This window comes from Anarhichas minor, unplaced genomic scaffold (genome assembly GCF_050575085.1).
Source record: "Anarhichas minor isolate MPS153535 unplaced genomic scaffold, ASM5057508v1 ptg000136l, whole genome shotgun sequence".
Taxonomy (NCBI): Eukaryota; Metazoa; Chordata; class Actinopteri; order Perciformes; family Anarhichadidae; genus Anarhichas; species Anarhichas minor.
Genome location: NW_027466582.1, coordinates 2,601,030 through 2,627,658, shown reverse-complemented (window position 1 = coordinate 2,627,658; position 26,629 = coordinate 2,601,030). Strand labels below are relative to the sequence as shown.

The 26,629-nt window shown below is 45.2% G+C and overlaps 1 protein-coding gene across 1 annotated transcript in view; it reads left to right on the top strand.

The window, feature by feature from the left end:
- Positions 1 to 26,629, top strand: part of klhl29 (kelch like family member 29) — a 188,734-nt gene that overhangs the window by 26,194 nt on the left and 135,911 nt on the right. The window contains exons 3-4 of the mRNA XM_076084165.1: positions 7,309 to 7,387; positions 8,277 to 8,503. The gene's annotated coding sequence lies outside the window, so the exon portion shown is untranslated. The remainder of the gene's footprint in view (positions 1 to 7,308; positions 7,388 to 8,276; positions 8,504 to 26,629) is intronic.

Genomic DNA, 26,629 nt, shown 5'->3' with positions numbered 1-26,629 from the left:
CATCGTGGAAGGACAAGCAGATCTGCCATTACTCAAGGCCTCAGCGTGATCTCATTTTCTACTTGCTACTCAAACAACCTTTGGATTCAGTGAAGTTTCAGGTCTCACTGGCAGTTTTCAATAAGAAAGGGGCGGAGAACAAAGACATTACATTTCTGTGTCTGATTAACCTGAAGGTTGTCTCATTCATTGCTGTTTAAAAGCTCGGGTACATATATCACTCTTACATCCCTTTACAGATTTGGGATGAATATTAAATACAGACCGATGCATAATGAGGAAAACAACGAGCCGAGAACTTTCGCTGTTTATGATAACTAATAAGAGATTCAGCTTAATTATTATATTAGTTTGTTTATCAAATAATTAATTATCTCCATCACGTTATAGCTTGTCTCGACAAGAACATTCCGTGCACCTGTCCGTTCATGCTTTGGGCAGCGGTGTTGCTTTATGTTCCCCATGGTTGTGATTTGATATGAGATTCACTAGACAATTTCCAGTTTATTACTGCTGTGTCCAGGCAGTCCCTGATAAGATTAACCAATGTCTATGAATCATTGCTGGAGAGTATTTGAGACGCCGGTCAGCGGCTGAACGTGCACGTCCAGGATTGAGCGAGAGCAGTGCAGTGACCTTGTGATATGAGCAACACTTTACAAAGACTGCCCCCTGACTACTGATCCTCGGCTGCCTCGACGACGTTGTGTTTCTATTCTGGTATTTGCCGCGGTTTGGATCGAGCGCACAAGGGTGTGATGATCTCTGATCTGTGGAGAGGGCGGAGATGTGCCTGTGGGGAAAACGCTCTCCGGCCCCAGACCCAATTTCCACTAAAAGATTGAGGAGGCCAACGTGCTCCGGGCGAAGCGCTGAACTCCCTTTCTTTTCTCGTCTTGTCTTTTAATCGCATCGCGCTTTTAATTCTTTCATGGACGAGTCTCGGACCCTTTTTTAAACATTTCATGAAGAGCGGGGGAGATAAGAGAGCCGTGATTGCCGCTTTGGTCCCCGGAATCTCTGCAGCATGCTGCATTTTTTAGTGGAGGCCTTTGTTTCACTATTACACTTCTGGTAATTGTGCGAAGGGAGGTGTTGACTTTGACTGATGGTTTACCCTTCCAACACTTACACACATACACACACGGACGAAAGACTTGATGAATTATGTATCGGCGCGCTTGAAACAAACTAATCAATATAAAATGTCTCGCGTCCGTATTGACCAGAAATGTGGTTGGTACACAAGGGCCACGAGGAAGAAAACACATTGCATTGAGGTACACAATGTGAGTTACTAACGGCTAAATGTGTTGCATACAAACATGTTTTTCTGTGTGCATAATTGCTTTCACTTCTCTAGTTGGGTCTATTTGGTCCGAACCAAAGGGAAAAATGATACATTGTTGCTGTTCACATTGACTTTTTACATAATCGAACCAAGAGGAGCAAACATGTAGAGTGACAGGTACTTTGTTGATTGTTCCCTTTTGGCTATTGTCGTCCTGCATCATCATGGACCAACGTTGGGAAATCAAATTCCGGAGACTGACAGAAGTTTGTGCAGCATTTAAATGCTTTAATAACTGGATTATAAGCATTTTTAGTGTTATTAGACGGCAAATCGACCGAATGTTCTGAGGAGTGATGGTAGAGAAAGGGGTGTACAAAAGCCCCTTTGCACTCTCCCAGATGACTGGTGCGAACGGCAGGGAGCGCACGGGCATTATGGCTGTCACATACTTTGTAATGGAGAACAGCTTCCGACCTATTGATCAGGGAAAATGCCAGCGTTGACGTGCTTACGTGACCGTGAATACAGGGTCCGTTATAAGATTGCTTCCTGAACAGATTTCATGATCAGCAGTTGGATTTATTCGTAGCTTAGCTTTTTGAAATCATGCTAAAATAACATATCTGCTATCATAAAATCCCGTGGTTGAGTCGTCGCAAACAAACCCGGACCGGCGGTTGTTCGGTCCGCGTCAGGGTTTGATTGACAGCTTTCACACCAGCCCACATGAACCGTACTAACCAAGTTTATTCGAACCAAACCGAGCGGTTTAGGCGCCAGTGAAGCACCACAGAGCAGCTTTAATCCACCTATATATAGATGGATGGATATCAGATCTGTGTATCCATGTTTACATCATGCTCGCCTTGTCTCCGTCAGCTCGGCTTTACGGATCTAATCCTGAGGGGTGAAAGTGTCGTTCATGCAGTCTGTGTGGGCAGTTGCCTGTGATACAGATAAACTGTCTCAAATCAATAAGCTTCTGCGCCCCCGCCCCCCCATTTTACCTTCAAAAGGTCAGAGGCGGCCGAGTCTTTTAACTCCTCATTGTTTAGCGTGTGTCGTGTCCAGCTCTAATGATCTGGCTGGCAACACCTCAGCACCAGCAGGCCTTCTTCTCTTTGATTGGCTCTGAGATTTCTTGGAAGATGGATGCGTCTATCGTCCTTGACTGGTTTGCAATATGCGCTGCCATAACCTCCTCCTTCTAGCCTGCATTTCGAATTGCTGTTCTCTGTTTGATGGCAGGCAATTACAGGAGATTGTTTTTCTTTTGTTGAACACGCCGGTCGGCACGGTGCCCCTTTCCTTCTTGGAAAGGAAGTGCCCCCTTTTTTTTTCTCTACTTGAAAGATGCGCATATAGCTTGTAGACGAGCACTATTTGACTTAGCAAGCACAATGATTGATTGGAAGGTTTAAGAGTAAATACAGTCCAAACGTGTTGGCAGTCGCATGTAATTAGTTGTCTCTGCTGTGTATAATCTTCAGACGTTCGGAAAGAATAATTATTGTTTATATTGATGGTCGGGTGTCTTGTGTTGAACACAGCTGGCCGTCGTAGTTTCCTTTTTATTTACTACTTGTTGCAGAGTTGTCGAGAGGAATATGTGTGTTTTTTAAGAGCTTGAAGAAACGGAAACGATTTCACAACACAATTCTCTTTTTCTAGCGGCTCTGTGTTGTTGTGGTGTATTTGCTGTAAGAAGGTGATAATGATGCAACTTTAACACCGAATAGTTCAGCTAATTATGCAGGTTATTTGATAAGACTCATTTAATTAAAATGTATTTCATGGGAGAAAAAAAACAACTAAATCAGTCCTGATTCCAGAGAAACAATGATGGGTTAAACCTGGAGCTGAAGATATTTCCTTATCATAACTCAATAGTTTTGCACTCCCATCCTCTGCTCGCTGAAATTACTGTTTTGCCTTTTTTTTTTATCAGGAGATGCGAAGAGCGGAGGATGCGAGAGAGATGATGTATAGCGATATAGATATAGTAATGAGTGATGGTGGAATGAGAGGTATGGATAGCCGGAGGAGAATGACCTTGGCGTCAAACATTCATATTTGAAGATGTGGGAAATAATCAGCATGGGCTCTCAGCGCTCAGCAGCACAGCATGCCCCTGATGACTGCGCCGCAAACAATGAGCTTCACTGACGCAGAGGAGTGTGTTTCAGAGATGTGCTTCAGTTTCCTCTCTTTTTGGTGTGCTCTCTTCTTCTTTTTTCCTCTTTTTTTTGAGTGCTATCCAGAGCCTGCAGCGGCCCTTTTGCCAGTGAAGAGGCCGCTCATTAAAAATGGCCACCGTCAAATATCATCCCAGGAAAAAAACCAAGCTCTTCCTGTGATTGTTTGTTTTGAATACCACATTAGAATCTGTGCCCAGTCTGGAGGGGGAAAGTCAATATCAAAGTTACAAATCCAGTTGACAAAGCACTGTATGTAGTCGAGCGGTGATTGCCTAAAAAGTTCCAGCAGTGATCAGCAGGAACACACCAACCAATCGCCTTCAGACTTTCTGGCTTATTGATATTTATGTGGCTCACAGCGAGCGTGATTTTTGTTCGATAATCAAAAAGCGTGCATGCAGGATGTTGGCAGCGGGAATATAGACGTCAAGGCGCTCTGCGGCGTTAGCAGTCACCCCGACAGTCCCTGTAACATGCAGCAGTTGGAAATGGCATTTGTGACATTCACTGAGTGAGAGTAATATATTCACCTCGGCCGGCTCGTCCAGCCCTCACCAGAGCAGACAGCTGCTAGAAAAGCTATGTGCACAAACATTGTCACACCGTCAACAACTCGCTGTGGCCGTGCTGCATGGCTTTGTTATTACCCCAGAATGGAGTAAGGATCCAGCGATACAGGGGTCATGGTTTATTTAGACATTCAGACGGTTGCTGTGTGCTTTTGTTTTTATATCTCGGAAATAGGCAAAGTATTCTTCCCTCTTTATCGCGCTGCACCGCGGTAGATCCGCTTTAACCCACGCCAGAGTGCTGCGAAGATGTGGCAGAAGGCTATTACTTCCTGACGTATTGCAATGCACATGTCATTTAACAATTCATTCAAATGATGGACAGGGACGCATTACCACATTTTGCTTGTCACAGAGGGCGTTCCGTAATATTTTCTGCTCCTCGCTCTGTATAAGTTGAGAAGATGGCAACTGCTGCCGTTCCCGCAGTGCCGACGTGGAAGCCTGATGCCAGAAACATTATTTACTGTCAGCGTGCAGCTCGGAGAGTGCAGCCCAGCCACCTCCTGCAACAAGGAAAACAGCTGCTCACCTACAGCTGCAAAGTAGCCGTCAAGCCTCAAATGATCACACCAGCGGTTTGCATAACTTTTACAAAATACAGCATTGTTTAAAAGTTTTTGGATCGTTTTCCCTCCTACTGGGGAACCATCGGTTTCCATTCGTTTCCGCTCTTGGAAATCAACTTAAACTTGGCTTGAAATCAGTAATCCATCACAGTGAGCATTTCATTGCCTTGAGTGTTTGTCAGAGTTACCACTTCCCCCACTCTGCCCTACTCCTGCATTCATTACTGCCTCTGAGCTATGCCTCAGGACTCCAATCCATTCATAGACTGTTTCGCTCTGTTATCATATCGGTCTAAAATCTGAGAGCCGACTCTTTCCAGGTTTACTTTATCCAGGAGACGATTCTATTCATCAGCAACATGTGCTGTGCTGGGATGTGGGATGTGGTACGGCTGGCTACGGATGACGTCAAGGAACGACATGCTCCAAGATGGAAATAAGTCCTGGACTGACTTCGTTGTGTTATCCAAGACGATGCCCCATACTTTGGCATTTGTTTGGAATTTCGTCTAAAAAAAACAAAACTAGAATGCCCTGCTTCCTGGTGCTGACACTGATGCAGACATCCAATCTGCAACAGTGTGGTGTAGTAGTCGACGGTTAATGTTGCAGCTCAGACTGCATATGGAGTCTGTCTGGTGTGTTTAAGGACCCTCTAAATTAAACACCACTCTTTTTAATATGTGACTAAATTCACAATATCCAGCGCTCATTTCTCCTCATTTTCTCATGAACGCAGCGGTTTTTTTTTTCGCAGCCAGGTCTCAAATGTCAGATGTCTCGTGTCCTTGACCACACGGCAGCAAGGAGAGTTTTCAAAATGGTCCCTGCTCTCAACATGCATTATCTCAGGACAATGGCATAGCTTCGGCTTTGTTCACTGTGACGGATGAGCTATCCCAAGCATGTTCCAAGACTCTGCAGTTTTATAGTCGATTTGAAGTACATGTTAACCGATGGCTCCCTTGAAGATAGAAAATCAATATGAACTGTGAACATTTGCCCATTTGAAAATACATATTTCTGCCAAGAAGGCAAACACGCCCATTGTTATATATTGTATTTCTTGCATCGACTACAATCTGTGAATTTAAGCTTAAATGAATAGACAAGAAATGAATAGAGGAGAGATTTGTATGGGACTTGGGAGGTGATGCTGAGAGATGATCCGGGACTTCTAATGAGACATAATGCTGTCTCCACTGCCAACTGCTGCTGCTGCTGCAGATCTCCTGCCGTGCCTGAAGGACGTCGGAGCACCCTGCCATGTCCACCATCTCCTCACCCGTCCTCCCTCCTGATCACCCTGTAATTGGTAAATCTGGCATTTAATCAGCGCTGTGATAGCTGCAGAGACCTGGTAGCATAAATAGAGAAGAGAGGAGGTAAAGATAGGAATATTGCTATTGGAGGGGGGGCTCAGTATGTAGAGCAGGTCGTCCTTTAACCACAAGGTTGGCGGTTTGATCCGCGGCTCCTGCTGTCCACATTTCCCACTGCTCTGAGAAAAGCTTAGGGTCGGCTGAATGCAGAGGTCAAATTTCATGTATGAACATCATGACGATCATCATGACGAAGTTTAAGTCTCCATCGAGCCGCTGCAGAGCGCTGATTGACTTGGCAATGGCTGGATCGGGGCTTGCCAGGCTTGCTGTATTGCAGTAGATTGACGGAGAGCAAGTAAGAAAGGGAGAAACCATTGCACTCGCAGCTCAAGAGAGAGCAGCCTATTGTATTTACAAGCCAAGTGTGTATGTATGCATGCGCTCTCCCCTCCCTCCCTCCCGCTCCTCCACCACCAGAGGATCGAGAAGGTGTGTAGCGCTGCGTCCACAGAGGGTTCTCAACACCGCCGTGCATTTTACTGTCATTTCCACCCCTATCATTTCCCTCTCTCTATCCCCCCCACTCCCCACCCTCCAGCTTATGGGACTGCTGAGTCAGCTCACCTTCATATGGAGAGTGGCTCCCTCAACCGAGACATTATTGATTTGCCCCTGGTTGTAAGGGGGAAATGTTCCCAAACCTCTCAGGCCAATTTTGCTGCGCTGCACAGGGAGCACCGCTGGGCATTGGGATTGAGAGGAGAGAGAAAAACATAAACATTACTACTATCACACACACACACACACACACACACACACACACACACACACACACACACACACACACATATACAAGCACTCAGGCAGGCGTACATGCTTTCAGAGGCAAAAGGGGAGGAAAGTATGAACACCAACATAATGACGCACATGGACAGAGAGGCACATCCCGGCACAAATACAGAATTGCATACAAGTATAAGTGGTGCATCAGTTGTTTGGCAGCAGCTGTGTGAATGCTGCCTGTGTGTGTGTGTGTGTGGTGAACACACCAGAAACACGACTAGCATGCTGCCGAGATCTATAGTGCTAATGATCTGGTCATTCCAACATATAAGCTTCATACCAAGGCAGCAGATTGTCTCTCTCTCCTGTTTTCTCTCTATCTCACCACTACCATACTGGTGGTAGTATTCTCACACACACACTCACACCGAGAGCACATTTTACTAGAGCACACACTTGAATGTGGGCCCGGGCCAGTGAGCTACATCATTGCTTAATTTGGATCAAACTCCAGAGCTCAGGAGTCATTTATCTACATAGTGTGTGTGTGTGTGTGTGTCTAACCTTCAGGCATCCCACTCTTCGCCACTGGGAGAAATCAATGCCAGCGCGTAGAACAAAGAGAAAACCCTCCTCCGACTTCACCAAGGTAGAGATTTGAATAATTTATTTGTTATTCTTCTGCTCTAGACAATTCATCAACGTGCAGACGTTACGGCGGAAAGCATTTTCTCCGCCGTTTGTGTGGAACCAAACTTTCTTTTTTTAAATTTTGGCTTTTCTGTGTTTCACTTGTTCTTATCTGCTCGACACAATCTATGATGAGTTTATTTTGAAAACCGTAGAGAATCTGCTGTATACTGTAGCAAGCAAATCTGTAATTGTAATCTGTAAACAAAAACAAAAACTTTTTTTCCGTCTTGGAACGAGACGTGCACATTGTCCTGACAGAAGAGGCTGATTCCAAACCTTTGATTTTATTAGCCTGCTCTCGTGTTGACCTATCTGTGCATTTATTCATTTGTGAAAAGAAGTTGCCTGCCCTGATATTGAACCTGATCATTCACACTTTAAAACGCACCTCCTCCTCTCTTTGTTGCACTGAACCCACCTCACAATCGTCTTCATTTGCCTTAAAAGAAGCGCAGCGGTGCTCGTCTAAGGAAAAAGCACTCTTCTATTAGAATGTCAAGGAGGTTTAGACAGCTGCACAATTCATGAGGTGGAAGTTTGCTATTATCAGCATGTCTGTGTTTGTCTGAGCCTTGAGTTCGACAAAACCTTCTTCAGCATTTGTGTGTCTTCTATATGTGTGTGAGTCCTATTTGTGACTGATGATATCTCACTAGACCAGTGACTGTCTGCACTCACAGCTTCTGAATTTCCTGTTGTGTATTCAGTAACACACACACATAGGTATATGCACGCACACACCCCCTTGGTGTCTTGCTATCCTGTTTTCACATCTCCTGTGACTCTGTCTAGCTGGTACTGCTTGAGTGACAGCTCTTGGTTTGTCTGGGTATCCGTGGTTACAGCCCAGAGGCCTGTGCCGGGGGACCCGGAGCTGTCAGCACTCTCTGAATCCTGAAACCAGAGATGGATGGCCGGGAGCCACCTCTGCCCTGAGCTGTGTGCTCTGCTCGTCTCTCCTGCTGCTCCTCTCCACTCTTTATCCCAGACCCTCCTCCCACACGGAGCCATCGGCAGCGTGGTACTGCGGAAAATAGAACCAAATAGGTCTCGTTACCTGCAGGAGAGGGAAGTGAGTATGAGAACAAAATAAAGCAATTTTCAATAGGAACGTGAGATGCAGTTAAGTGTAATTATTTATTCCATGACCGGGCTTGATTGAGTTATTATTATCATCATCTCCACCAGGAGGAGCGTGCGATCGGTAGTGTGTGTGTGTGTGCGTGCGTCCGTGCACCTCTCTGTCTGTCCACGGCTAATCTCGCATTCTGTTGCGGCAAACTGAACAATATTTTGGGTGCCCGGTTATGGGTGCATGCTCGAGGTTGCGGTGACTCACACTTTCTCAAAACACCTTTTTAATTGCCTGTTATATACTTTTATACTAGCTAACGGAACTACCAGTGCACACAGCTGAGTACATCGGCGCCACTGCTATGCAGGCAGACTGTTTGAGTTTATTTTTTGGCAAGATCGTATGAAACGTCTTATACGACGACTTCGAGCCAATTGCTTGCGTACATCGCCGCTTGTTTTGGGTTTGAATGAAGTGGGTTTTATGACTCCTTAAGGGCCATTAGTGTCGAGACATTTAATCACACCATACAGCAGTGGTCTTTTCAGCACCGAGTGGATCTTTCTAGTTTGAATCATTATCAGTGATAGTAGGTACAGCACAAGTCAAGGATAGAGCAGAAGTCAAGTCCCAGCATTTTGTAAGGACAGCTGTTTCTGTTAATCTTGAATCTGGTGCTAACAACCGGGATTAGTGGTCCCAAAGGGGCGCACCATTTACAACAGATCAGGTGTCTGTCCGTCTCCAGGGCCCCGCTGCTTCTGCTTTGACAAAGACATGTGTGACACCAGTATTGACTGTCAATCCAACGCCCCAAAGCCGATGGAAAAAAAGAGAAGGGTGATGAAGACGGGAGGAGAAAAAAAAAAAGCACAAGTGTGGTGGGTGTGGGAGTGGTGGTTGTTTTTGACCGCCTAGGGCTCCGATGGTTAAGGGCTGTGTGTGTGTGTGTGTGTGTGTGTGTGTGTGTGTGTGTGTGTGTGTGTGTGTGTGTGTGTGTGTGTGTGTGTGTGTGTGTGTGTGTGTGTGTGTGTGTGTGTGTGTGTGTGAGAGATCTCTCAACCAGCTAATGAGAATATTTAACATTTGCTGAGTCCACAGTGTGTTGGAAGTCATTCATCACTCCGCTGATTCAGTTCTCGCTAGTTATATGTTGAGTGTGCAAAATGCTTTGCCATAGGGCCAGAAGGCGGAGATAGGAAGGTGTGTGTAGTGCAAAGAAATACAGCCGGGCAATGACGGGGCTTAATTGATCGTCCGAGATCTGCAGGCTGAAGGACTTTAGGATGAGAGGACGAGCCTCTTATTTTGGCATTTATCAAGCAATACCACTGAACATTATCTGTTGTATGTCATTGGGCATTCAATTTATTTGGGTTTTGGACTGCTGGAGAAAAAGCCACATATTTTAAGAAGTCCACTTGGGCTCAACTTATTTCACTTTTCACAATTTCTTTGACATTTCAGTCATCAAACCGCTCTAATGCCTATTAATGAAACAAGATAGCAGCCATGCTAGCTGCTCTGTGAGGATGACATAGCAATGCTTTCAGCTAACCCCCGCATGCCAACGTGATCACAGTGTCAATGCTAATGTGTTTTTTAAGCAGGTGTAATGTTAACCATGCTCAGAATCTTCACTGGCACTTTATGCAAAGTTTAGCTGTTTTTTATTAGAATAGTCTAATGAAAATAATAAATTGAAGCCGGATTAACAACACAGGCCAGAAATATCTATCATTTCTTTACACATTATGATTATAGTTCAGCTACATGTGTTATAAGCACAAAGACACAAGTTGGCTTGCTGTTTTATTGTGTTTTTTTTTGCTATGTGACAGACAGAGCTGAGCTACTCCCACCCACCCCCCACACTGCGGAGGAAAAATGCACCATTTCATGACGTGCTATAAAATGTGTGCTTACCGTCGTAAACTCTGCAGAAAAAAGAACAACATAAAAGTTCAGGAGGAAACCAAACATCAAGAACGGATCTCTTAAAGCCATGCCACTTCACAAACGTGACTCATTGGCTCCCACTGTTGAGCACTGCAAAGGGCTGCTCCATTGTGACCGACCAAACACGCACGTGGCGTTCCTATTGCCCGATAAGAGCTCAAAGGCCGCTTCCTCTTTCATGTGCTTTGCTTGGTGACCTTCACATAACCAGCTTACACACACTCACTCGAACACGAACCGACAAGCGTGCACACGAGAGAAGAGGTGGCATTCCCAGATAACGTCTCCAGAGCCCGTCCCGTGTCTCTGTGACGCGTCAAAACGCTCAGTGACCGTGATGCGACCTCACTCACAACAAACCGGTGGGGGTTAAAACGAGGCGAACGTGCACGTGTGTTTTACATCCGTGCAAGTTATTTTTTTTTTGTGAGTGCTGAGGCTCGCATCTAACGATGAACTGGTCCCATAACGGAAGAGCAGCCTTGCACTTTACATGACCCCTGCGGTGGTGAGCATATACATGACCACCAAGGCTGAAGCGGCCCAGCCGGGCCCGGCGCGGCTCGGCCTGGGAGCCCATGACTATTTAATGACCTTTTCCAGGTCCGAGGCGTGTCTTCTTCAGCCACAGAGAATGAACCCGTACCCCGGGAATTGACATGAATGAATGTTGACAGTGGCAACATGGGCAAGTCAGCGCTTTACTTGCTGGAGTAAGATATGCGATTGTACTCTACTTCTGAACGGAGGGGAAATGGGAGGTCACAAAACAGGTTTCTTCTGTTGCTCCGTGTAGATTTAGCCTATTTATTTATTTTCCAGCTGATGTTGAATGGCGCTTTGAAGCAAAACCAACTCCCGGTGACCTCCTCCCTCGTCCATTTTTAATGGGATGTAACAGCGAAAGATCCATTTTTAAAATGACTTGTGCATCTCTAACAGGGTTTCTATTTATTGAGCGAGTGTTCACTAGGACAGGTTGTCTGTTGTAATCACGTCTGTGTTTAAAAGGAAATGAGGCCTTTCATAAATGGTAAGGCTATAGCTCAGCTAAATCAGTGTGGTAATACGTTTGGACATTGTATGTTTAAAATCCAGTCTGGCAGAATATATATATTTATTTATTTATGTTTCGTCAAAGTTCACTGCGACCTCACAAAACATGTTTTTGGCCATATCTCAAAAAGTCTAATGCTAAATATGACAAAATTTCACACAAATGTGTCGCGGGATAAAACAATGAAGTGATGACGTTTCATATCCAAAAGGTCAAAGATCAACTTCACTGCGACATCATGATGCTCTGCAAGGAAACTCTTCTCTGGCCATTATCCAACGCCATGACTCAGGAACAGAAAGGGGACATTGCGGTCGTATTTCACATTCGGTCGGATACTGAATTGGTGACACTAATCTCGGGTGCCCACCTTGAAACTGCGGTGATCGTAAAGATCTTCTGAGCTGTCGGGTTGAATGTGTGTGTGTGCGTGTGTGTGCGTGTGCGTGCGTGCGTGTGAGAAGCAGCAGCAGCCCCGTTTTGGAATTTGTAGCTTTGCAGGAACAACCTTATTTGAAGCGTGGTCTACTATCATGGCAACAACTTTGTGTTCTATCAGAATCCGCTTCTTTGGCGAAGCATGTGAATGCATTTGGCGCCTAAGTTACTTGTATGAGGCCACCCTCTTCACTTCCCTTACCTGGATGACAACCTGGGGGCCCCCCGTTCCTCTGGTGGACCACCACCAGCTCATTGGTATTGCGCATATTGAGCTTCAGGTGATTGTAGTCGCACCATGTTTGCACCAAAGCTCTTTCAGTGAAGACGTCATGTTTTTCACCAGAAATGAATCACCGGAATTGGTGGAGGTAATTCTAGTTTCATATTTATATGCACAACATTGATAAACAGAACAAAGTGTCCTCTCTGCTCTGCTAATCTACCTGTACCTCAGTGCAGAGGGGCAATCTCCTGTCATTATGTTTTTTATTTTCAAAGCATATTTCCGAGTGCTCCAGTAAAATCCATGAGCAGCATTGACGGTGCATTTGCAGCAGGTAAAGCATTATTGCTGTCGTGGCAGGAAAAGAGTTCATGCTTTAAGCTGACTCCACTGAGTCTGTGACCGTTAACGCTCCGTATTTTTATGTGGCCCCTTTTGTTGGTCTGTCTTCCAGCTGTATTTTATGTGGCCAACTACACACTTTCAATTACCTCCGCCTGCAGCAACGCTTTTTAGGTAACTGAGGAAACCAGGGATGAGAGAGGGGAAGAGAATCTGTAAATAAAAATGGACGAGGGAAGGATGGCGTCGGTGCAAAGGGAAGTGATGAGTAGTACGGGGTCAGTCACTGAATGGCATCATAGCCAAATCAATGTTTTGATTGATTTGTTTCACTTTCATAGTAAACATTATACTGCGTGTGGCAGTAGCTCATTTCAAATGACATACATTTTTTTCACATTTGTTATTTAAATCGTGCAGACAGTTCCAGCCTGATCTGTCAAGTTTTCAAAATGTTCATGTAAACAAGACGGCTTCTACATACGTGCATCACAAGCACACGAACCATTAACTCCAAGCAAGTTGACTCCCACTCGCTTTGCATGGATTGTGTTTTGCAAAGTAGCATTCACGACGCAAACATTTCACAATTTTAAAGAATTGTTGATCTCCATTCAGAATCAATAAGCATGAGTTAATGAGTACAGGAATAGACTTTGGGACACATCATGCACAACCCATGAAAGCAGCAGACAAATCAATAGGAAGCTTTCATTGGCTAGTTTCTGATAATAAAAAACAACAAATGTTATATATTGCAATTTTAAATCTTTGGTACTAGAAATATATTTTGATATTAAGATAACATATATTTTTACAAAGGTTGTTTTGAGAAACAACTAAGATGAATGGGAACGGCATCGTAAGGAAATGATGGAATGCAGCAGTAAGGAAATAATAATATCGAGGTTTTAAATTAATATGATATAGTGTATAATAATAATAATATATATAATATAATAAGAACACATTCCTCAATATGGACTGATGTAATTCCATCAGCAGAAACTCAGTTTTCCCGATGAGTCATGCCGCACAGCCAACTTGAAATTGAAGAATGTTGATCCATTCAGATGTGGAGGGTGCAGGGCCGCGGTGTGACTTCCTCAGGTCCCCCATGTGCTCGTCCCTGGACGGAGCCAATCGGTGCAAAACTGACAAGCCATTGTCTTTTCCTAAGCCACGGTAATTCATCAGCACTTGAGGCGGCTTTGGCTGATTGCATTTTCGACAGAGCAATCTCCGCCATGTCATAGAGAATTTGGCTTTTATGGCGGCACTGAACTTTGATGCCAAATACAAGGGGACAGTGGCGGCGGCGGACATGGACAGTTCACCACGCTGGGTCTGATTGCAAATTGAAAATCCTGTGTGTATCTGCGCCTGTGCACCGCCGGTGTGCTTCAGTCTGCGCGAGAGAGAGTCAGTGTTTGTACCTCTTGAGATACGATGGGAGTTTTTCCATCTGCTGCTCCCTCGAGCCTTATTTCTTTCGTCTGCTGAGATATACCTTTCATCCAACTGCCTTGTGTTTTTTTAAATGTCCTCTTCTTCATTTGACATCTCTGTGGCCACAACAGTTGCTGTCCAGCCACGACGCAACAGCTGCTGCAGTGCTAATAATTACAAGAAGCCCTTTGAGGCCCAACAGACAGGGGAGACAAATGGTAGCGTTTTCTGCTATGTTATCATTTTGTGCTTGCGCGTGTAAATTGTATAGGGGGGGAAATAATGAGCGAGCAAAGCAACGCTAAGATGTGCAGCTTTTTAAATGTCAGTATGTTGCAGGGGTTCGACTCAGCCGGGGGGGAAATATCTCCAAGGAAAACTCTGGAGAGCCAGGTTCTAACTGCAAAAAGCTGATAGGGTTCAGCACTCAGAGGTAACGTCAATCCCTGCGCCCGCGATAATAGTTCACTGTCATTTAGAGAAATGACCATGAGGCGCCAGAGTTAAGGAAAAAACAAGTTAAACAGCCTGAGGGTATCCAGCTGGTGAGTGGAGCCTCACACCCGCTGTGCATTTCTCTGAACGGGTCCGCACTACCTCAGGATTATATTCTTTGATTGTTAGAAGAAAAAAAACTACCTTTGAACATCAGGGTTTCCTAACGGAGCATGAACGTCATTAAAGCTAAACTAACCCCAGACCGCAAGATCTTAAACTTGTATGTCTTTCTTGCTTATATTCAAATGCCGGTTTATCAGCGTTTCACCCACACCTTTGCTCCACGGTTGATTAAATCCAATACGCTCCACTAACCACTCGTACTGCTGCTGTACGGGAAGATTTCCAGACTAAAGGCCCGACGGAACGCGAGTTCATCAGCAGGTATTAAGTCTGCCTGCTGTAAATCTCGCCCACTTATTGCCTCCGCGCGACAAGTAATAATGTAGAACAGTGTCGTGTATTTTCATTTCGTCGCAGTGATTCTGGGCTTTTAAAGGGAGCCCTTCTAATTTCCACCTCGCTGCTCTGGTGTCAGTGTCAGCCTGAGAGTTCTCCTCAATCAAAGCCCAAATGCAGCCCTCTGAACAATGAGAGACACTGGACCACCAGAGTAGCAGCAATAGAGCCGTTTATTGTGCAGTGCAGAAATCAATACTTTTCAAATTCATATTTACTGTAATTCTGGGGCTCGGTTTTGATTTTAATGCAGTTAAACATGCAGGAGAACAGTGCCGTTAAAAGGCCCTTCCTACCATATCAGATGAGTAACAACGTCCAGACGCTGCTGATTGAATCGCCTCATTATTGCATTATTGCCCCGAAGATGGCTCTCGGCCATGTGACGCTGCTGTGTGAATATGCAGCCTTATTATGCTGGCGAACCCCTCCTCCACCTCTGCCTCCACCTCGTCCCCACGGCTCCACCCCTCGCCGCGTTTCGACTTGTCTCAGCAGTTTGGACATAATTAGTTGGATAAACTTAATGGTTTCAGGAGCTGACGGTGCTGACGCAGGTCGCTTCGTCCACCGTCTGCTTTCATATCACAGCGAAGTAACAAAGCGATCAATCACATGTCGGATTAATCTGTTGATCAGCTCCAAGCAGATCTTTTATCTTTCAAACAACCGACTTTCAATCAATCTCAATTGCCCTCACCATATTATTCTACTTGCTAGTATTGGAGGCACTTGGGGAAGGGAGGGGGGGGGTTGACAGTGCAACATAAGTGATGCCAAGGTATCATTTCAATTCAGTGACAAGGTAGCAGAGCTATTATGAGGATGTTCATTAATTTGACTGAAGCCTCCAAATCACACAGAGCTGACTGACGGAGGGAACTATTGTAGATGTTACCGCAGTGAGATTTAGTTTGGGCCTTTAATCCCAGTGCAGGAATCATTGGTATCAAGTCAAGCTGGTCGGAATATGCTGCTGTAACCCACATAAAGTCATCTGAGATATGTTTTTTTTGGTTGCAGCACATCATCCATCTTTAGAGCGGCTTTGATTGTGAGCCAGTCAAAATAGTGTTTGCTGTACTGCATCTGCGTTGTAAAGAAGCTGTGGTAACAAATTGCCTCATGAGCTTCCCCTTGGAGAGCCGTGATGCATTGCCAAGTGTGATCCCACACACACACACACACACACACACACACACACACACACCTGAAAAACCTTCTGAGCAAAGAGTGGCAGGGGAAGAACAGAGCTGTATGCAAATGAGGAGGGGTCGGGTTATTTAATACATGGTAATTAGACTCCACGGTGGCTCCGCAGTGAGAGTGACCTTTTCAGCTGTGACCATGAGTTGCATCTGGACTGAGTGGAGCCCTTTCTGGAAATGAGAAAAGGTATTAAGTGAAGTCCGGCGAGGAAACAGTAAGTTGATGCCGTAACCCAGGGAGGAGATTACTCATCTTGTCAAGCATACACTCTTTAAACTTCCTTATTTATTTGTTTTGTCAAACACAGCTTTGGAAATTGCATTTTCGCTCTCGGGGAAAATGTTGCCAATTTCAATCTCTCCCTTGTTTCTGATCGGAGTTTGTTTGGTGCATATATTAATAAATTGAACACGTAGCCCTGATTGTACAGGCCCTCTCATCCAAATGCATTAGTCATTTTGGAGATAAAACCAATTTCAAAGCTGCTGATGCCGATGGATTTGTCTAACAGATAACTTTGTCTGTTTGTATCATTTCCTCCCTCCGTTCAAAGTGCTGAATCTGTTATCATTATTATTATAATCATTATTATTATTATTGTTATGTTCGAGTGTGATTGCTCCAGTTACCCTGCCAGGAGTTTATTCACATTAAAATGACGTCTCCAGTTTTAGTAAACTGTAGCTTTGACTCACTGAACCTCTGTGAATAACACCGTTAGCCTCCTGTACTTGCTTACTTACCTTTTTATTTCACCAATCAACCAGCACATGTGACCCTTATCTCTGTTTGGCATAGAGCTGTAACAAAAACAAGGATGCCAAATGGATGCAATTGACCGTTCACTTAAAACCCACCTGAGCAGAGAATAACCAATCATAACTTAACAAGAGTATCTCGACACGGTAAAGGCTGCTTTTTTTTGGTATGATTAATTTGCAATCTATTTTTTTTTAACTGTTTTTGTCATGAATACTTTCACGCTGAATGTTACGGTTATTTTGAAGTTTTCATAGGTTTTTAACAGGTTTCTCTGGTGTTGCGTCATGACATAACAGCTACGCTCTTTAAATATTCCACTTCCCGACTGTGTAGCAGAGTGCCTCAACGCTCGGTGTGGACCACATTGCATGGAGCATGAAGGAACAGACATCAGTCCTGGTTTCACCTGAACACTGGTAGGCTTTTCGAGGCGCCTAGCCAAGTTTCAAAGTCAGCGTGTCGCTTGAGAACCATTTTGAGCTCAGTCACTGAACATCAGGAAACGATCTGTCTCTAAAACACTTGCATAGCGTTTTGAAATGAAAAAGTATGCTGCCATGACTTTGTACTTAAACACGTTTACCAGCCAGAGATGAAATGAAATGAAAATATCCTCCCAGAGAGGATTTCTTTACCCAATACTGAGTATTCAGTCCTTCCTTGAACTCCGAAGCCCCTGTATGGAATAATTGGCATACATTCACTTTGTTTTGTCTGTACGATCGATAAAGGGGAGAGAAATAATGAGGGAGAAAATTTGGACTAAAGAGGACAAAAGAGAGGGAGGCTGGAGAGTACTAGAGAAGAAGCTACATCTAAATGGAGGGGGTTTCATACTGGGAGGAAAGATGAGCAAACACAAAAAAAGAAAAACCTACAGAAGACCACACAAAGTCACGGCAACACACACACACACACACTCGCACACTTCAACACACACGGGGTCTGCAGCTGTGGCCATTTATTATGGTTTGTTGAGCACTAATGCTCACTGTGAATCCGACCAGATCAGAACCTGGCTCAGCTGTATCCACACTGTGCGTCTGCTCTGGATCCAATTGTCCTGCATGCTATACGTGCTTTCATGTGAACACCTATGGGCGGCCTTGGGTGCACTGGGTGCACGAGCGTCTACCCGTGTGTGCTTTTTCTGTGGTGTGTGTGTGTGTGTGTGTGTGTGTGTGAGGTCAGTCAGAGTGCAGTGAGAAAAGTGTCAGCAGGGAGGGGGTACTTTGGTCCCTCCTGACTGGTCTCCTCAGCCAAGTGAAACACCAGCACTGCCGGCCAATAACTGAGGCAGAAGCTGTCTCTCTTCCTTTCTCTTTCTCTCCCTCTCCCTCTCCGTCATTGACAAACTCTTCTCACCACACTCACTTTGTCACAAGCAGTCACACTATTTCGCAGTGTTTCACACGTGCGCACGGAATCGCAGCCGCAATCGTGCAGAGTTTTGTAGACAGACACACACACACACACACACACACACACAAAGTGGAGCACAGGATCGCATCGTCATGAAGAGTCACGCATTCTCGGGCTGTCTCTCGCCCTCTCTGACAGTCAGACAGGAGAAGCACACGTATAGATGATAAAAAAGAATTCATCAGTATGATATATTAGGGATGCACCCATCCGACTCTCTGTCTCGATACCGATAGCGACACCTGGGCTTTGGGAATTGTTCGTGTTCCTCACTGTGTGGAAGTGACTGTGTTCATTCTTTTATGTGTAAGGCAACATCAGGCGTGACTCAAATGTGGCTTTCCTAACAATCTAAAACAAAATGTAACAAACAAATACATATTTAAATACATTTATTGTGTTAACAGTAAAATAACAGGAATTACAATTCAAGTGAAAATGTCTTTAATGCAGCAAAAAAAATGGTAAAAACTAAAACATTTAATTAAAATTCTATTATATATTCTTCTATTTACGTAAAGAATTTAATTAAATCGATTGTCACCGATACTATCGAGCTATTCGAGGCAGTATCGGCCTGATATTTGACTTCGGTATTGGTGCATTCCTAATATTCATGTACAAACACTTCAGGGCTAAGTGGCCCACGTGTCCAGCAGGGAGACGAGCTTATGCAAACACACGGTCAATACAAACGCAGCTTAATCACAACTGCAAACACGCTGTTGCATGACGGCGGGCAGCGTTTAGCAATAACGGAAGAAACGTCTGAGTTGTAACGTTTTCAAAGCGACCGCGTCATCGAAAAATTCTGTCGTTTGTTCCGTCAGCGACAAAGGTGTCAGATCGTTGATCAGGTTAATCTTAGACTGGAGTCGGACTGTTGGTGGGACCAAAACAAGCAACTCTTTTTGTGATTGGGGAAATTGCAGCTACACCTGCATGCACTTATTCACAATGTCATAAAAGGTGTGGCCTATAATTAACAAGGTAAAAGCTAAATTCAACATGTTCTGCCTTTTGTTCTCGGCAGGCTAGATGGTACACCCTCTCTTATTCTGTCGTTTCCTCGACTAAATGATTCCAATGTTTTGAATTAGAAACAGGAATTCAAAGCACCGTCATTAAAGCCGGTCACAGGTGGGTCCTCCTGTATGAAAGGGATACCAGAGTGCATTGGTCGTCCCATTTCTGAATCCTCCTTCCTCTTAGAAAAATAATAGTCAGTTGCAGCCCTGATGAGGCGGAACAGAGATCACACGATAAAATAGTGACGATGAAAACCTTTCCTCTAACCCCCCCTGCCCCCCCAGCTCATACAGCGACACACAGGAGGATGCACACCGGCCCCCAAACGGAGCTGCGGACAGCATTTACACAATGCTCACATACTGTAGTAGCTGCACGTCCACAGTAGTTTTTTGGGGTTTGGCTGTGGTGAATGAGGCACGCAGTGCAGCGTAGTGGTACAAATACAGTAAACACATTTCCAAACCAGGCAGGGAAGTTGTTTGAGTCAGAGAGAGAGAGAGAGAGAGAGAGAGGCCGTCCCCAGCTGAGCCAGCTGACTGAGAGTTTCGGGCCACGGTTCTGACAGGAACAGACCCTGGGAGAGGAAAACACGGTGGAGATGTGCATTCTAAGTATACGGATATTGCAGTATTTATTTGTGTCTGTGTACAAGAGAAGAGAGAGAACGTGACATTTCATTATGTTTGTGTTTTTTTTGTTAGCGTACTGTATGCATGGAAGAAAGTTGCATGTATACAACTTTTTGTGTGTGCGTGCGTGTGTGTGTGTGTGTGTGTGTGTGTGTGTGCATATAGTATCTTCTCCGCAGCAGCTTGCGATGGTGAGTGCGTTCATTAGGGTCTTGCCTCGGACCAGAATATATAATATACTGTAATGGAGCGTCTTGAGCAAGTGCTTTAACTCTTCTTGGCGCCTTTTAATGGGTTGCTTAAAAAGAGAGAATTGATTTTCTTCCGCCTCACAGACGCTTCCTCATAGCTCCGACGGGCCACTGTAGCATTACATGTTTTTCAGTTCCTGTGCGGTGGGAGACGGGGAAATAAAATAATTTAAAAAAAAAAGAGTATGAGAGAGTCGGACTTTTGCAGAAAGGGAGAGTTTAGTTTCTCCCCAGCTCTTCAGAGGTTCCCTGGTGAGTTGGCTGGCAGCCTGTTTGCTGGCGGAGCAGCAGGAGGAGCAGCAGCAGCAGTCAGAGGTAGAGAGATTGCGATAAGCCCCTTCAGAGGCAGACAATAGACACTATAATGCTGTTGGAATTAACGACTGGCATTCCATCGTTGCTCATCTGATTAAGACCCAGTGACAATCTTCCTGCTACAGTCTCTAGTTGTCACCAGCTATGACTAATGAACTGTGATATCCTGCTTCTCTCTCTCTCTGTCTCACCCTCTCCTCACTTCACGCTCTATCGATTATTGAAATACTCTCCTATCCCCTCCGTTCCTAACACGCCCTCGCAGCTTCTCTTTTGCTCCTTTTCATTTGCCGCGCTTGCTCTCCTCCCCCTGCTGTCCTTTATCTTGTAACATTCATTTGGCTAATTTGATATTTGGAGTTGATAGAGCTCTGAATGGAGGCCTGTGTTTTTTTTTTTTTATTCGCACACATTTGTCTCCATCTCCCGAAGCTCTCATTTCTCTCTCCTTCCTTCTCTCCCTTTTTTTCTCGTTCCCCCTTTTCTCTCTCTCTCTCTTTTTCCTTTTCGGAGCTGCGTTAATGAAATCAGGCTCCAGCCCTTCATCTATATTAGCGGCATTTTCGGGTCTAAGAGAGACTAACAGCCTGCTAATTCTCTGCCTCTGATTCGTTAAACTGACAGACATTTGCATAATTTAGCTGCCTGCTTTCTGCTCCTCAAAGGTTGGCCTGCAGACGCTTCTGTCACTGAATGGAATTGAAAGCTGTCAACATAATGGCTTGTTTGATCAGATTTGAATATTTGTTTAGAGATCTGTGCAAGAATCAAAGAAGTATGCCTCTAAAAAGCCATTGATTTCAAAGCGATTACATTGATCTTCCTCACAGAAAGTTAAATGTTTCATTTTTTCCCCCCTCTTCTGACAAGTTAACCTAATTCTTTTCACAGTTCTTGTGCCTCCTCTGATTCGTCACACCTTCGGGGTCTGCTACAGTATTCAAACACACCCACACCCCCCCCTCACACACGCTCATGTGATGGAGGGAGAAGGGATTCTTCGTCTCCTGTGATGCTGACAGATGTGAGCCGTGGCTGCGCTCGGTGGCGTCTCTTTTAAACCGTTTGCTTTTGAGCCGGCGCCTTCTCGAAGGCTTACAGCACTCCTGGTGAATCACGCGCAGTCGCGCGCACGAGCCAACACGAGTTTGCAAAAAGCTCACACGTTTTGGCTTCCATTGATTCCCACAGATCATGGCCCTGTCTCGCAGTGTGCATACAGGTGTTCCATTAACCTTGCAGGCTGACAGTGTCTCTAGGTAGCTTCATTACCTTCAGCATGATTAGCTCTAAACTAGACTGTTGCTTTGAGGTCTCTCACACTCACACACACACACACACACCTCCCTCCCTGGCCCCCATTGTCAGAGGGCACCCGCAATGTAGTCATGCTTTTCACCATAGATAAGTGGCTGTGTGAGGGAATGAGACGCTCTGTCTGTGTGTGACGCTCCCGCCTCCCTCCACGCATTAATGAAGAGATGCGGTACCAGGTGCCCTCTGTAAGAAAGCGACAGTGAGGGAACCCGGTGAGGAGGAGGAGGAGGAGGAGGAAGGGATGGTAATATGGTTTGGCATTTTAGCGGCCTCCTTTTCCTAATGGCGCTTTGGTCTCGCTGGGATTATCCAGCCGGTGCTACTGTGTCACGGTCGTTAAACTGCACTGTGCCGGAGGGAAAGGGGGCGTGCTGAGAGGGGGGCGAGGGGTTGCAAGGTGGAAGTGTCAGGAGAGAGTGGAAAATGTTCTCAAAAAATGCCCGGAGGTATGCGACCTTTATCAAATTGAAGGGGGCCTGAGGGAGCGCATGAAATGGCAGCCCTCTAACCCATCGCCGTGTGCTCGGGCTTCAGAGGGAGCGAGGCGCAGAGGGGTGAGAAGTGTACCAATGTCAGCAGGAGAAGAACACAAAAAAAAAGAAATGCAAAAACGCTAACCGTCTTGTGCGATTAATGGATCACCATTACGGGCGAAATAATACATCTGGAAGATTACGCCTCTCTGCAATTGCGATATTTCCATCACCGCTCCTTGTCATCTTTTGAATTCAACTTTACAGGGCAATTAAAAAATGGCTCCAAAGAAAGCACTTTGCCCTACTTGAATGTTCTGGAGGGACTACTTGAGAAAGTGTTCCACTCTCCCTCTGATGAAAAATGTCTGTAGAAATTTATAAAAGCGCACGCCCTCCTGAGAGTCGTTTGGCATTTTTTGTTTTACTGACGTCCCCGCCAGCCCTGCTTTTACAATACCTGTAAATTATTGCTCTGGACCCCCCCACCCATGTCTCATCCCTCTTTGTTTCCTCAACTTTCTTCCTTTAGACCTCCCGAATAAATCGCATATCTGTCCTGCAGCAGCCTTAACATTCAGCAACAGCGTGCAGCCACACAGGCAGCGGGTGTGTCTTTTATGTGTTAATGCCTTTTTCCGTGCTGCTGCTGTCATATCTCAGGTCTCAGTCCGTACACAGAGTGTGGATTCATAGCGGTGCGCCAGGTTTTCTTTTGCCTGCTGTACACAAACATGCTCCCTCCCCCCCTCATTTCTGGCTCATCTGCTTTTCCACGGCTCACAGAGAACCTAGGGCTGACCCTCACAGCATATCAAATTCTACATTTCACAGCTTTTTTTATTTTCACCGACACTGCTGAGCGCCGGGAATATTATCCACATATTTATTCCTCTCTGGATGCAGGCTTCTCTCTGAATTTGCGCTCTACATGCACAGTCGTGTTTGTTGCCACCGGAGGTCAAAAGGCCACAGAACTGTCCCTATTTGCTCTGCATGTGTTCCATTAGCATCGATTTCCAATTCTACGGGAAAAGTGCAGTTAATACCAGGCGAGTAGCTCGGCTTGTTTTATTTATGAACATGTGCCCGTGGAGACATCCATTATCTTCAGTTTTTGCAAAGCCCCAGTGTAGGAACTGGGAGGGAAGTGTTATACAGAATCCCAAACCATCTGATTTAAGCACATTTCTTCATACAGGACTCAGGGGCTTTGTGGATTCCACCAGAGCTATACCATAGCTCATGTTCCAGCCATGGAATATGAAAAGGCATGGTTCAAACAGTTCATATCGTGCATTAGAAATGAGAAGCTTCTGGTTAAAAGCCTGCTTACAAGGGGGGAGCATTGACAGATCCTGTGCTGTCCATAGCAATTCCTTTGATGCCAGTCGGACGACAAGCCGTCTCCTGTTTGATGCAGATGAAACGGAGGCAAAGCGGTGTCTCGTTTTTTTGTCACAGGCTTGGACTCGCCACACATCATTAGACCTACATGTCATTAGAACGTGCAGTGTGAAATCCGAGCAACACGGAAATGTCTTTTAAAAGGGGAGACGCAGATCGAGGGAGAGCGAGAGGCCTCATCTCCACCGAGCGGTGATGTGCAGCTCTTTGTGGTCAGCTAATTAAGATCAAATTGAGTGAATTGATTGTCGCAGGTTTGTGCTGCGTGTGGGTTTGGCCCGTCGGCAGCACTGTCGGAGAAGGAGTGAGACTGCAGGAACAAAGGAGAGGTGGGAGCAGCCTCTGTCAGGGAGAGAACAAAACACATCTACTGCTTCAACTATCATCAGACTGAGTTACCACGGTTCCTGCTTTTCCATTAATTCAAACGGTCGAATCTACCAATCCAGAGCGTAGGCGTCTCAAAGTTGACTGGTGTATGTGACGAGGAAGGAAATCATGCCAGGTGTGAGCACGAGAGGTTGCTTTACGTTCTTTATTCCATATGAATATAACACTTTGCAAAAGTAAACTCAAGGTCATGGAAGACAGAATTACACAGCTACGGGAGCAATTTTGGGGTTAAGTGTCTTGCTCAAGGACACATCGATATGCGACGAGCGGAGCCGAGGATCGAACCGCGATACTCTGATTGAAGGACGGCCCTGCTCTCCACTTAGCCACAGTCGCCCCAACACAAACCATGACCGCATAGTTATACAAACATATTATTCCTGGAACTGATATATTAGTGTATTTTATTTATATATATATATATATATATATATATATATATATATATATATATATATATATATATATATATATATTGTATTTTCTGTCTCTTTCACTCCCAGAAAAGAGTACAATGTGCCCAGACCAAGGTGACCTCTTAATATAGCTTGTTTTGTCCAAATACCAGTAGATTTTATTTGCAGACTAAAATGACTAATCCTCTCAGCTCTTATATTTCTGGCTACCTGTGGAGTCCAGTTTTAAAGGAACAGTGTGGAGCTTTCAGGGAGATCTTTTGGCAGAAATTTAATATAATATTTATCAGTATGTTTTTTTTTTTTTTTTAGTGTATAATCACCTGACAATAAGAATCTTTGTGTTTACGTTACCTCAGAATGAGCCGTTTATATGTCTACATACGGAGCCGGTCCTCTTCTTCACGGAGCCGGCCGCCATGTTTCTACGGTAGCCCAGAACGGACAAACCAAACACTGGCTCCAGACAGGACCAGTTGCGTTTTCACATTCACATCAGCTGTCGACATTCTCCTGTTTCAGTTTCACCGCCACGTGCTACCAGATCCTCCACACCTTTTAAAGAGACCATTAATGTAAAGCTGTGACATATTTAATGCAAAGAGGGAGACGTGTAAGTGTTGCGTCGGGGATAACTGAGTTTAGCCTGCAAGTTAGTAACATATCCAGCCTTTCTCATCAGTCTTTCTGACCATGTAACTGGAGTCAGGTCTTGGGTGTTGAATTTCAGACGCCACATTTTAGCTCCCTACAGTAGCAGGCCATTTCTTCTGTTGCTCCAGACGGTCATCACTCACTTCATTGTCACTTCTACGACTTGTATTCAGGCTTAGATTTAGCTGACATCTGGGCATCTGTCAAGTTGAAACGGGTGTGTGATTATTGGCGACAGGATGATCAGTCTCGCTGCGTCTTGCTCCCTACCTGGAGCCGACCCACCCTTTGACAGTTGTCCACTTGTGGATTGACGCTATATGTCACTGGGTCCCATCATAGGCCGGTCGTGCGCTTCCATTTAGCTCATACATTTATCTCCATTTGCCCATCCATTAATCTCCCTTTACTGTAACCCATCCAGCTACCGGCTAGCCAAAGCAGATGAGACGCCCCATTACTTATTTAGCACCACTTTAAAGGGGACCCGAGTCAATTGAGAGGCCGCTCTCGTTTACGGTAACAACATTTGCTGGCCGGTCTCAAACGCAGCGAGCGAAGATGAGATCGAGCGAGATGGAATCAAGTCAATAAAAGACATGGGGGGGGGGAGGGGGAATGTGGCCCTGTGGTCAGATAGTTAAGTGAAGGTCAACCTGCCAGGCCGTCTTGTAATCTGGCGGCTCTCTGGACGGTGACAGGCGGACAGATTCGTGACGCCAAGGTGGAAAAGTTGCCTGGCCTTCAATATCCCTTAAAATCGATGTGACCAGAAGAGGAGAGGGATAGTTTCTACCCCCGTAATGAAATCTTTTTCTCATATTATAGAGGGTCCTTGTTCTGAGGAGGGCAGGTTTTGATGCATTGAGAGCTCATGAGAAAGGACACATGATAAGGGGGGTTGTAGAGAGAGAGAGAGAGAGGACATGCTCTCCAAGCAGCCAGGCTTTTCTCTCGTGTGTGTGTGTGTGTGTGTGTGTGTTTCTATGGATAGACCGGCATGGACACTTTACCTAACCTATCAAGATTCACCTGCTTTTATCGGAGTGCAGACCAAACATCCGGGCCTATACATCACAGCTCCCTCAATACACACTCACACATACCCGCGACTCCCCCACTCTCCGTCTTCCCTCTCACCCTTCTTCCACGCTATATATTGCTGTGTATCACCCTCTGACACTCTGGCAACATATTAAAAAGAGGGATAGTGGCTGCTCTCTGTTATTGCCGGGAAAGTGATTTACCATGTGTCCACATTCCCACCTTATTGATTAAAGAACATGTGTGTGTGTGTGTGTGTGTGTGTGTGTGTGTTTCACTTTTCTCCATCTCCTTGGGCTTTCTCATTTTCCCTCTCAGTCATTGCCTTTCCTCCTCCTCCTCCTCCTCCTCCTCCTCCTGCTTCTCCTTCT